Consider the following 12,464-nt stretch of genomic DNA (forward strand, 5'->3'; position numbering starts at 1 on the left):
CACACTATCAATATGGAGCCAAAAGTTGTTGTTCAATACTTTTGACTCCACAAACTGTCCAACTGCAGTTTGACGAAAGGAAGATCGGTCCCATCAATCCGACGTGAACATCTTCTTCAACCCGGATCGATTGCTCCTTAGACTCGTTAAGGCCAAGTAGTTCGTGGCGAATCTTGTCGGACCTGGACGGATTAGCTTTCCTTGTCCCTCTTCTCTCATCTTCGAGAGGACTATCCCGTGATTGTAGATGAACTTCGTCACTTCTCTACGATTCTTAACAACTTCGGCGACAGTTGCTCGTTTGCTCATGTCTTTGAGCATCAAGTCAATAATATGTGCAGCGCACGGAGTCCAATAAAGATTGTAGCGCCAAGCGAGTTTCATTCTAGCTTTCTTGTAAGCCGAACCATTATCTGTGATAATTTGAACAACGTTCTGTTCTCCGAATTCTTTAACCACCGGTGACAGAATCTCATAGATGTATGTATAGTTCTTCATCTCATCCGACGCATCAACAGACTTAAAAAACAGTCTTACCAGTCGAATACACCATAACATTTATGATGCTTAAACGCGTCGGTCCCGTCCATCCGCCCGACATTATGGTGCATCCATATTGCTTCCACGTTTCCCTTTGTTGGTCGATGTAATTCTTCACGGACGTAACCTCGTCTCTCAAGTACGTATTATAAATCTCGTAAAGAGTCGGAATCAGGATACCTGGACCTGTAAAGTTTGAAAATGCAAGTACAGTTAGACACGACAATACTTCTCAAATTAAAATCGCTACTTCAAATTCAAAAGGCTTACCAACTGCCACGGCCTCACTTTGTTTTCTGAGATGTTCTCGTGAATGACGTAGCTTCTATCGGCTCGTCCCAGCTGTTGTTCAATTTTTGGATTTGTCATTTTTGGAATAGTTAGTTGTCGCCTACTTTCTGGCTGAAAATGAGGAGTTTTTGGTGCAATCCCAGAACCCCCACCAAGGCCAAATCTCCAAGCATCCAGTCATGTCTCTTTTCGGCTTCTCTTAAGAACTTACAACATATCATGTTCGTATTGTTGGTCAGGGTCAAGCTGTACGTGAGTAGGACCAAAGTGTCCGGCCAAGTGCTCGTTATTGGTTTCATCAAGAACAGACTTGCTTCGTTCCTACTCACGTACAGCTTGACCCCGACCAACAATAGGAACATGATATGTTACAAGCTCTTAAGAGAAGCCGACAAGAGACACAGTCAGATGCTTGGAGATCTGGCCATGGTGGGGTTTCGAGACTGCACCAGAGCGTCCTCATTTTCGGCCAAAAAGTGGGCGACAACCAACTATTCCAGAAATGACAACAGTTAGGATGAGCCGATAACAGCTACGTCATTCACGAGAACATCCCAGCAAACAAAGTGAAGTCGCGTCACTTCTGACACATGATCAGAGAGGCCGTGGCAGTTGGTAAGCCTTTTGAATTTGAAGTAGCAGTTTTAATTTGAGAAGTATTGTCGTGTCCAACTGTACTTGTGTTCAAACTTTATAGGTCCAGGTATCCCGTTTTCGACTCTTTACGAGATTTATAATACGTACCTGTGAGACGAGATTGTGTCCGTGAAGAAGTACATCGACCAACAAAGGGAAATGTGGAAGCAATATGGATGCACCATAAGATGGACGAGACTGACGCTTTGAGCATCATAAATGTTATAGTGTATTCGGCTGGTAAGACTATTTTTTTTTAAGTTTGTTGATGCATCGGATGAGATAAAGAACTATACGTACATCTATAAGATTCTGTCGTCAATGGTTAAAGAAGTCGGAGAACATAACGTTGTTCAAATTATCACAAATACTTACAAGAAAGCTGGAATGAAACTCGCTCGGCACTATAATCTTTGTCGGACTCTGTGCGTCGCACATAATATTGAATTGATGCTCAAAGACGTGGGCAAACGAGCAACTGTTGTCGAAGTTATTAAGAATCGTAGTAAAGTGACGAAGTTCATCTACAATCACGGGATAATCCTCTCGAAGATGAGAGAATAGGGACAAGGAGAGCTAATCCGTCCAGGTCCGACAAGATTCGCCATGAACTACTTGGCCTTAACGAGTCTAAGGAGCAATCGATCTGGGTTGAAGAAAATGGTCACTCGGATTGGTGGGACCGATCTTCCTTTCGTCAAACTGCAGCTGGACAGTTTGTGGAGTCAAAAGTATTTGACAACAACTTTTGGCTCCATATTGATAATGTGTGCAAGGTGTTCGAGCCTATATACTCAGCTTTGCGTCTCGTTGATAGGGAAGTAGTTACGACTATGAGTTTGCTTTACCACGTCTTCGACTTAATGAAAAAGGAGTTGGAAAGCATCCCGAAGAAGCAATGGATGTTGAAAAGTGCGGTCGAGAGATGGACGAGACAACTTGCCCATCCGTTACACCAAGCAAGTAAAAGTCATTTCACTTATTCATTGCAAACATCTTTTAATACCTAAATCCAAAATTTTATATAATCCGGAGAATGTCATGCAGCCCGAGCATCTTACGGCAGTTACAGAAGTGTTTGAGCGACTATTTCTGAATGATGACTACGACAACATCGGAAACAAAATTCTGGCATTCCGTGATGCGAAAGGCATGTTCAGTAGTAAAACCATAGTAGCGGGAAGAACGAAGATTGCTTCCGGTAAGAACTATTTCTTTGAACCGAACTAGTAATATTGCATAGCATATTTATGGAGTTTCTTCATTTTTGTAGGAGAATGTTTGGAATCAAAACCCCCACTTTGAGAAAGTTGGCGATGAGAATCTTGTCTCAGACCGCATCATCATCGGCGTGCGAGCGAAGTTGGAGCACGTTCGCACTTGTCCAGACTAAGCAACAAAACCGACTGATATATAAGAGACTGGAGGAACTTGTGTTACGAGTCAATAAAAAAGAAATGAAATATATGATTGTTTACATTGAGTCTCGTACCGTGACTAATGAACTAAGGTTGCATAAGGGCTTTGAAGAACGTCTTTCGGACTTGAAACCAACTTGCTCGAGAATTTGATCCTTTTCAACTCTGAGCAAGGTTGCTTTCGTTGTGGTTGTGATCCTTTTCAACTATGGATTCATAACTATTTCTCAAACTTTTTCCTCTTCGGAAAGCTTGAGATCCAAATACGCAAAATACATAAAGAAAGTGAAAGCAATGACAAGTTCACCATCTGATTAATCTAATCCTTGAGCGCCAATTCATGCCATCCACCAATGTAGAGATGTGGAAACCTCCCTCACAACGCCTTCGGCCTCGCAACTCGTGATGAAATTCTATACCAACATTTCTATCTCTGACATGGACATTGGAATGGTGAAATTTTGAAACGTCCTCTCAAACGACGACTACATGCCGATGTAACCTGTCGGCTACACTACAACAATTATGGAACAGATACACATGGGTAAAAGATCCGAAGTGGCGCTCTATCGAAAAAGTGAACAAGTTATCGGATGAGCCATCAACATCGAACGAGTCATCCGCGATCATCTCGTGCATCGAATGGCCTACTTGATCACATCCATGTGCATCATAGCGGGATCCGACTCAAGTTGAAGGATCACATTGACCCGGTGGCCATCTCACGATTTCGGCAACGACGAGAAATCAAATGGGCAAGACTTCATCAAAAACATGAACCTGATGGTCGAGTCGGCGCCCGAGGAAGAACAAGGCAGATGAGAAGAAGAAATCAAGACTATCACCTACATAATCAAGCCGACTACTCCGAGTTGTTGACTATGCTAGCCAACTTAGACCACTCTCAGACCGAGCTGCGATACGAGGTACAGTCGCTCCGACACGACGCGACGTTCCAAGCCGATCATGGTGTTTCAAGATGCATATGACCAGGCACGCAACAATGAGGCTAGCTACTACAGAAGTGTCTACGAGACGTGGATCTCGCATCAAGTCCTAATGGTATCATAGGTTCTTAAAGAATTCCGGATTTGAGTCAATTTTGAAATTTTTTGTTCTTTATTGTGATTGACAAATGATTTGCGTGATACAATTCTACGTAGAATTGTGATGGACTAGTAGAGCTCGCTCGTTTATTACCTCTCAATTTCAAAATTTTCTAATTAGAGATAACACACCCACAATCCTATAGAATTCTTTTATTTTACACCACATGAAGCTCAACTCTATCCTAAAGTAATAAACCAACAAACATCAAATTACTAACTACATCATTCCACTCCAGAGCTCATAATTCTAATCAAACAAAAGAACAATAAGTAAAAAGCAAGAGAACAATATAATAAAGAGACATGGAAATTGGAGCATTATGTGGCCTAAACAAGACAAAACAGAGTCATCGCTGAAGAGAAGACACAAATTTAGACTCCGTGTGTCGCAGACTTCTTTGCCTGCCGCGCACTCCACACGGGTTCAAACATAATGATTTTGCGCGGACCATGCAACTCCATGTGCCACACCCAACGTCCTCGAATTTTTGACGTTATTACTTCGAAAATACCCATAAACCTATTTAAGCAAATTCGTAACCTCAAAAACACATCTTTAGCTTTGTTTTAGTGTTTGTTATTATTTTGGCTACTTTAGAGAGCTTTGGATAAGAGAAAAGTGTTATTCTCTGAAGTTGATGAGCCGGCGAATCTCTCGACTCTTCCTTTATATTTACTATTTTGCTTAAGAATATTGTTGAACCCCAATTTTAGTTAACACAAATTCCTTATTAATTTAATTGCTTGTTTTATTGCTTTTGATTATTGTTCTATGCTTGAGTGTGATCATGAGTTTGATTAGAGACTAGATTTTTATGAGGTTACGATGTAGCCATGATTGATGATGGTTGGGGGGTTCGTTAGGGTTAGATGATGATTGTCTATTTTAATTTATGGATTGATATGAATTGTTCTTATTGCTTTCTAGTCTTAGAGTTGTCATCTAGGATTGTTTTATTTTCGAGAGAGGTCATGAATTGTGCTCATATTCATGTCTTCATCGTTGAATATGCGATTGTGTAATCATTTGAGCTTTTGTATATATTGCGTGTAATTTTTTTAATAAGATTAGAAGTTTAGAAGATAACAATCGAGAGTGAATAATTTTGATAAAGTGAGATTTGCGACCATAGAAGTAGAATAGCTGTTCGAGCCCAGTCGTAACCCTTGCTTTCCCTTTGCTAAAATCTCGTGATTGTTTATTGCTTTTTGTTTAAATATTTTTATAATAGTTGAAATCATCTCTCAATTACTTTGAAATTAATTTGCGTCAATTTAGTTTAATCATTTATATTAATTGTCCTTGTGAGATCGATACTAGTACTTTGCGTACACTATATTATTTACCGGTGACACGTGCACTTGTGTGGAATTTTCGCAACAATCGTTTTAATAGGAGCAACAGAGGATAATAATCTGTCAATTGTACAGATTTGTTAGAACATTCAAGAAATTATATTTCTTTCGAACCTGAAATCCCCACCTAGTTAATTCCGATTAAATCGTAACCCTCGCTTACCAATTAATGAATTCTTTTATTTTTTTTGTTTTCTTAATTTAATTTTCCCTTGAAACCACCTCTTAATACATTGGGAATCAATATTCAAGTTAAGCTAGATTAATTTGCTAATTTAACTAATCCTCGTGGGTTCAAAATCTGTTCTTATAAATTTATACTACTTTTGCGACACGTGCACTTGTATGTGTTAAAATCACAACAAAGTCTCCAACATAGTAGGTTATAGTGAAATAGTAATCGTCGATGGGCCACATTTAAGTTCACATGATTTTTTTTTGCTTTCTAATATTTAATTAATTTATTTTTTTTCGTCAAAACCGCCTTTTAATTACCTTGAAATCAACTCGCAATTTAGTACAGCATATCTTAGTGGAATCGTTACTCGTACTATTTGTACGCTTTATTACTTGAGCAGCATGTACGCTTGTGTACACTTGTGTGTGCGATAAAATTGCAACAGGGGTCATGGAAGGGCCTTGCGCACAACTAGGCTTCGGTGTGCTGACGCGCAGGATATGATGGCCTCATACGCGCTCTCGACTCCTCGACGTCTCGGCCCTTGGCTGCTGTCTACCTGAAGTCGTCTGATGATTCCATGTCGTCTTTCAACCACCTTACCTTGGCCAAGAGCAACATTAAAGAAATCATTGTAACCGAAACTCACGTAAATCATTAGACCTTACCTCAATCAAACTAATGTTGAGCAATAAAGAGTGTGTTAGGGGAATATTTTCACTCTTTTTCTCTTCTAACGGGTTTCTACGATGAACTAGGAATCTCTCACACTAAAAAAGGACTCGCAGCCTAAAGGCCGAACACATCTCGCTTTTTATTCTCTACGACCGGAGCGGCAGGAACAAGAATGCCAGTTTGCCTGTTCAGCAGCCCCCCCCCCCCCCCCCCCCCCCCCCCCAAATCACCACTTCATGCCTACAGATCCTACAAAAATCCATGTCCCGAATTTGTCCTCCCGCTCAGCTGAAAAACCCAGAACGAACCTCTATTTCATTCATAAACAATCCCTAATGTTACCTTCTTCTCTCAGAATGTGATTTTCGTCCCACGCACCGGAACAACAAAAATGCTTGTCTATAAAAATGAACCACGATCTATCCCGATATCGCTTAAGTCGCTTCAAAAAGTAACCAGAGATATCAGAATCGTAAATTGGATAAACCGATAAATGATAGAAATGCTCTTCTACCAATATAATTAGACCAAGAGGAACAAAATTTTCCACTAAGAGAGCCTGAGGTAAGTTCGTTTACATGAAATAAAAGAAATTAGTTTCTTATTTGTCATCGCGACTTGAAAAAGGGGAAATTACGCCATTATCAATATGAGCCACACCATAATAAGTCCCATCGTTCTTCACATTCTTTTTAAGAATTAGAAACTTGACTAGGTCTGCGGCTTTGAGCACGTAACGTTGCTCGCACTCTAGAGCAATCACATCCATCACCACCCCTAACGAAATTCAGACACAACTGTTGGAGAGAAAGGTTTAAAAGACGCAGATAACTGATGATAGAAATATGAATTGGAAAACAAAGCCGCAATGCATAAAGAAGATCTCGTATACCGCATAGTAGTCAGGTTTATGGGTTTGAATGGTGTTCCCTAGTTCCTTAAGCATGATCCTAGTTGCCCTAGGAATTTCACAAACCGCATACAAGTGTTCTAGTTCATTAGCATTCGTAGGGTCCCCAGGGGTACTGGGTTCAGAACGGGTCCTAGAGTGGGACGCGACGCGGTAGACTAAGAAAAGAAAGGAAAACAGGAAAATCAACTCGAACAAATGACACTAAGTTTCGACAATGAAGGGAAACAAAAACCTCAGCAAAGAAGAAATATTCTAGTGAGAGAGTGAAAAAGTGAAATGCGTACTTGGTTAATGGATCCAAGCGGTAAAATATTTTTCTTTAATGACACCTTTCGTCTTTTATGAGAGTCAAATCATAATCATAAAAAAATTGATTCTCTAAGTTACACGGAACGATTTACTAAAAGTAATCATGGCTCATCTAGAGTTAAGAATCCGCCCTCATTCGGCTTGAATCGAGCTAGTCTTTAAGTGTTTCTTAACACTTATCTCGATTTTTTGCGACATATTTTAGGAAAAGCTCGTCTTCTAGATGCACTCGCACTTTGAGACGTTCACCGAGATGAGCTCTCAAATAACACAATTTTCCTGAAATATGTCGCAAAAACTTGAGGTAACTGTTAAAAACCCTTAAAGACTAGCTCGATTCAAGCAGAATGAGGGCAAATTCGCACGTAAAATACGCTATCATCAAACCCCCCCAAACTTGAACTTTTCCCCTCAAATTGTCGTCAAGCAACACAAAATCAAACAATAAAAATAAACACACCCAAATAAGCTATATTATAAAATACTAATGATCACAAAATTTCTGAAAAAGAGTGTATATTATGTGCCTCACTCTCTCAATGTTTTCATTCATTCATCCTATCCCACGTTCTTGGCATAAACTTTCGCCTTTCGAGAACATTTCTTATATGTAGTCATGTTCGAACCCGAAACCCCTTAAACTTCAACTCAACTCGGGTTTAATTCTAACAAACTAGTCTCTATAAAACTCAACACCACGCAAACAAGAAAGAAAAAAATAATTGTGATAAATACGCACTTTTTTTTACATAAGGCAATAGAAATAAATGAAAGATAAACAATCACCGGCGTGGTGTAAACACAAAAACACGTAGAGACTAGTTGTTCTATAAAGCACAAAACCCAAAATAAAACTTCACTCATGGTCATTCAAGAGTAGCTAAGTTAACAGAGTTCTTTGTGGGATTTCAACAAATATCGGCTTGGCTCTTTCTAACTAAGTAACGAGAAGGATTAACGTAATTGGCTTTTTTCTGAAAAGGGTGCTCAAAGAGGATGTTACGGGACGGTTTTTTTGGCTTGGAGTGACCAACAAAATAAAGGCCTAAATCAATTTCCTTTGGTTCGTATCAGGTTATTTCACCTTGAAGAGGGCTAAAGCGGTTCTTAGTGTTCTGCTAACCCTTTTTGGCTTCTTTGCTCTTCTCTTGCTGAGACTTCTTCTTGGCAACCTTCTTAGAGGATATCTTGGAACTCTTGGTGAGAGTAATAGGAAGACCTTCAACAGGGTTAGCAGAAGCCCCTTCTGACATGATTCTATCAAACTCCTCTGGCGAAATCCAATCCCTGCTAGGGAGACTTTCATTGACCTCGTCAGCAGTGTAACCACACCCCTTCATGTCTCTTGTCATCTCGGAAAGAGTAGGATTGTCGAACTCTGTCTCCCCCTGAACATGTTCTGCCTCATCAACAGGATGAGAAGAGACGGGGGTATCAATAGGGGTGTTCCTGACACTGGTTTCCCTTGTTTTCCCGAGATCCATCATGGCATCTACAGTAGCGGCCACTGAGGCACTTTCTAGGACACTATATTCAACAGAGACCCCTACATGCATATTCTTCTAGCCATCACTAGATGGTGGGATAGAAGTAGGGAGAACTATTCTTGTTACCTGAGGGAATGAGGGAAGAAGATTACGAAGATCAGGAGTGTCATCCTTCGACGAAGAGTCTCCGGCCACACCATCAACTCTGGAAGGCTGAGGCTTCCTGATTCTGATGCCATATCTGTTAACTTGAGAAAATTCCATCTTGAGACTCGAGGAACCCTCTTCTTTCCCTTTCGAACCTGCCCTAGAAGCGGTCACTGTCCCTTTCCTTGTAGCCACCATTTTTGCGCAACCAAAGGCGAGAGAAAAGAACATATGAGAGCGAAAATGGGTAGAATTGAAATAGGTCAAGGGGCGATTGACAGAGAAGTGATGTTCAGAGAAAAGACTGATGACAGTTGAAAAAGTTACGCTTCTTCTTGGGAAATAAACCATCACACAGGTTTTGAAAAAATAGCCCAAAAACGCACCGTTTAGCCCTGACCTACGCAAATAACTTCCCAAAATGGGCCTTTTAACCACCAAGAAGTAAGCCCAAAAAAATCTTGGCCAACCCAATAATTGCTATAAATCAGGGATACATACTCCCAAGGCTGATTTTTCAAATTTCAGCACATCCAGGGGCTTGGTAAAAATATCAGCCAGCTGATCCTCAGTAGTTTACAAGATCTCTGATATAATGGTGACGAATCTCGATGTGTTTGGTCTTGCTATGCAGGACTGGATTTTTGGCAATATTGATTGCGCTGGTGTTGTCACAAAAAAGTGTCACAACATCCTAGAGAACATCATATTCTCCCAGCATGGACTTGAGATAAACCAGTTCAGTGCTAGCAGCACCCGCATCGATGTATTCTGCCTCAGCAGTAGACAGAGACACACAACTCTGTTTCTTGGTGAACCACAAGATCAAAGTGTTCCCAAGAAAGAAATAATCACATGAGGTGCTCTTTCGATCATCAGAATTGCCTCCCCAATCTGCATCTGAATAACGAGCAAGACTGGAGTTTGTATCGAAATAGTATAGAATACCATAGTCTGCTATGCTAGGTCGAAATAGTATAGAATACCATAGGTGATGATCCTCTTGACATAGCTCAGATGTGTAGTGCTAGGTTGAGCCTGAAATCTTGCGCATACACCTACTAAGAAAGAGATATCAGGCCGACTGGCAGTTAGGTAAAGAAGGCTCCCTATCATACTCCTGTATAGTTTGGTGTCGACCGGTTCACTTCCATCACCTTTGCAAAGCTTGATTGTTGTCGAAGCTGGAGCTCTCTTGGGTTTACCAGATTCAAGACCAAACTTCTTGACTAACTCCTTAGCGTACTTACTCTGGGACAAGAAGATACCGCCTTCAAATTTCTTGATTTGAAAACCCAGAAAGTAAGATAATTCTCCAACCATGCTCATCTCAAACTGCATTTGTTCCACAAAGTGGTCGACCGTAGTCTGAGACATCCCTCCAAACACAATATCGTCAACATAAATCTGAGCAAACATCATTTCTGAACAAGATTTCTTGATAAAGAGAGTTTGATCCTTCACACCCCTAATATAACCCTTCTAGGTAAGATACTCCGCAAGGCGATCATACCAGGCACGGGGTGTCTGCTTTAGCCCATACAGAGCCTTATGAAGTTTAAACACATGGTTAGGGAATTTAGGATCGACAAATCCCTTAGGCTGCTCCACATAGACTTCTTCATTCAGGAAGCCATTAAGAAAGGCACTCTTGACGTCCATCTGAAACAGTTTGAACTTCTTGAGACAGGAGATGCCAAGGAGCAAACGAATGGCTTCATGTCTTGCCACTGGGCAAAGGTTCCTCAAAATCTAAACCCTCAATCTGAGAGTATCCCTGAGCAACTAACCTGGCCTTGTTCCGAGTGACATTTCCAAGGGCATCTGATTTGGATGTGAACGAAACCTTCGCACTCTCGACATTGAATTCCTTTTCCCTTGGACCCATATGATGCTCCCTTGTCCTCTCTTCCTTTCTTGTTAAAACTTCCAAGTTTGTAGCCTTGAAAGGTCTTCTCACGGTTAGGTCCGGAGGTAGATTGACCGGGAAAATTTTGAGATCTCTTCTCAAACCTCTTCATTAGCTTCTCATAGTTCTTGACCATCAAGGCTAGAGATTCATCGTAAGATTCTGTGGACCCATCCAGCTTAGTGGACATGGGCTCAGTCGAAGCAGACTTGAGAGCAAGACTCCTGGTTTTCTTCTCAGATGAGTCAGTGAAGGACATCTCATAAGTGAGAAGAGACCCAATTAGCTCATCCACCTTCATCACTGAGGTGTCGTAAACTTCGTCAATGGTGGTCACTTTAATCTTGAATATTTCACGCAATGACCTCAAGATTTTCTTTACCAATTTAGCATCTAACATAGGTTCTCCAAGAGAGTGAGACTCGTTTGATAAGTCTCTGACTCTAACATAGAACTCACTGATAGTCTCTTCCTCGAGCATCTTCATGTTCTCGAACTTGGTGGTGACAAGTTGGAGTCGAGAGTTCTTGACCTTGTCTATACCCTCATACGTAGAGAATATCTCAAGCTTCTTTAGCACTTTCACAAGTATTGATCAACCTGAACACATTCCTATCAACACCATTGTAGATGGCATTGAGAGCTTTAGAGTTGGACAAAGCTGCTTCGTCTTCAGTTGGGCTCTAATCAATCTCTGCCTTTTTCGCTGTGGTAACACCATCGGCCAAGAGTTTCTTTGGCGCTTCCCAACCTGTAATGACATATTTCCATGTCTTATGATCAATAGACCTAATGAAGGCTCCCATCTTGGCTTTCCAATATGCGTAATTTTGCCCATCAAGAAGAGGCGCCCGAGAGATAGACCCTCATTCTCTTAAAGTGTCCATCTCGAGCAACACCAGTTGGATCTGCAAGAACCTCACCCAGTAACTTAGGGTGCCTGCTCTGATACCACTTGAAAGTCCAGATCCACTGTTTTATCAAACTGTGAGATGTTGTAAAGAGATTCAGAACACCTGTACACAAAACACAGCAAGAAATAAAAGACACCACGAATGATAATCCAGTTCGGCCTCAACTGCCTACTCTGGGGGGATGTGAATCCCAATAAAAAGAGTAACTTCACTATATGAAAGTATGAGTACAAACCGGAATACAATGGATGATAACCTTTTACTATTCCTACCTCCAATACTAACTTAGCTTATTACTAATCTAGGTTCCCCCTAGATTTGAGCTCCCCTCACTTTTCACTTTTGCAATCACTCGGTGTGTCAAAGAACCTCACTTAACACATACAAGCAGGAGATCTGATTTTCTTGCCGGAGACCACCCTCCTCAAAACCAAAGACTCAAAACCCTCTTCTTCAAATGTATTTTTCGGAGTGAGAGTCAGTAACCCTACCAAGGGTTTTTACAATCTCTTTTATATGAAACAGACCAAGAGAATGTCCTCTGATGTAAAACAATGCCAGATGGCACGCATCCATTGATAA

Source organism: Urtica dioica, chromosome 3, assembly GCF_054948205.1.
Source record: "Urtica dioica subsp. dioica isolate 48M chromosome 3, U.dioica_male_clone48M_v1_H2, whole genome shotgun sequence".
Lineage (NCBI taxonomy): Eukaryota > Viridiplantae > Streptophyta > Magnoliopsida > Rosales > Urticaceae > Urtica > Urtica dioica.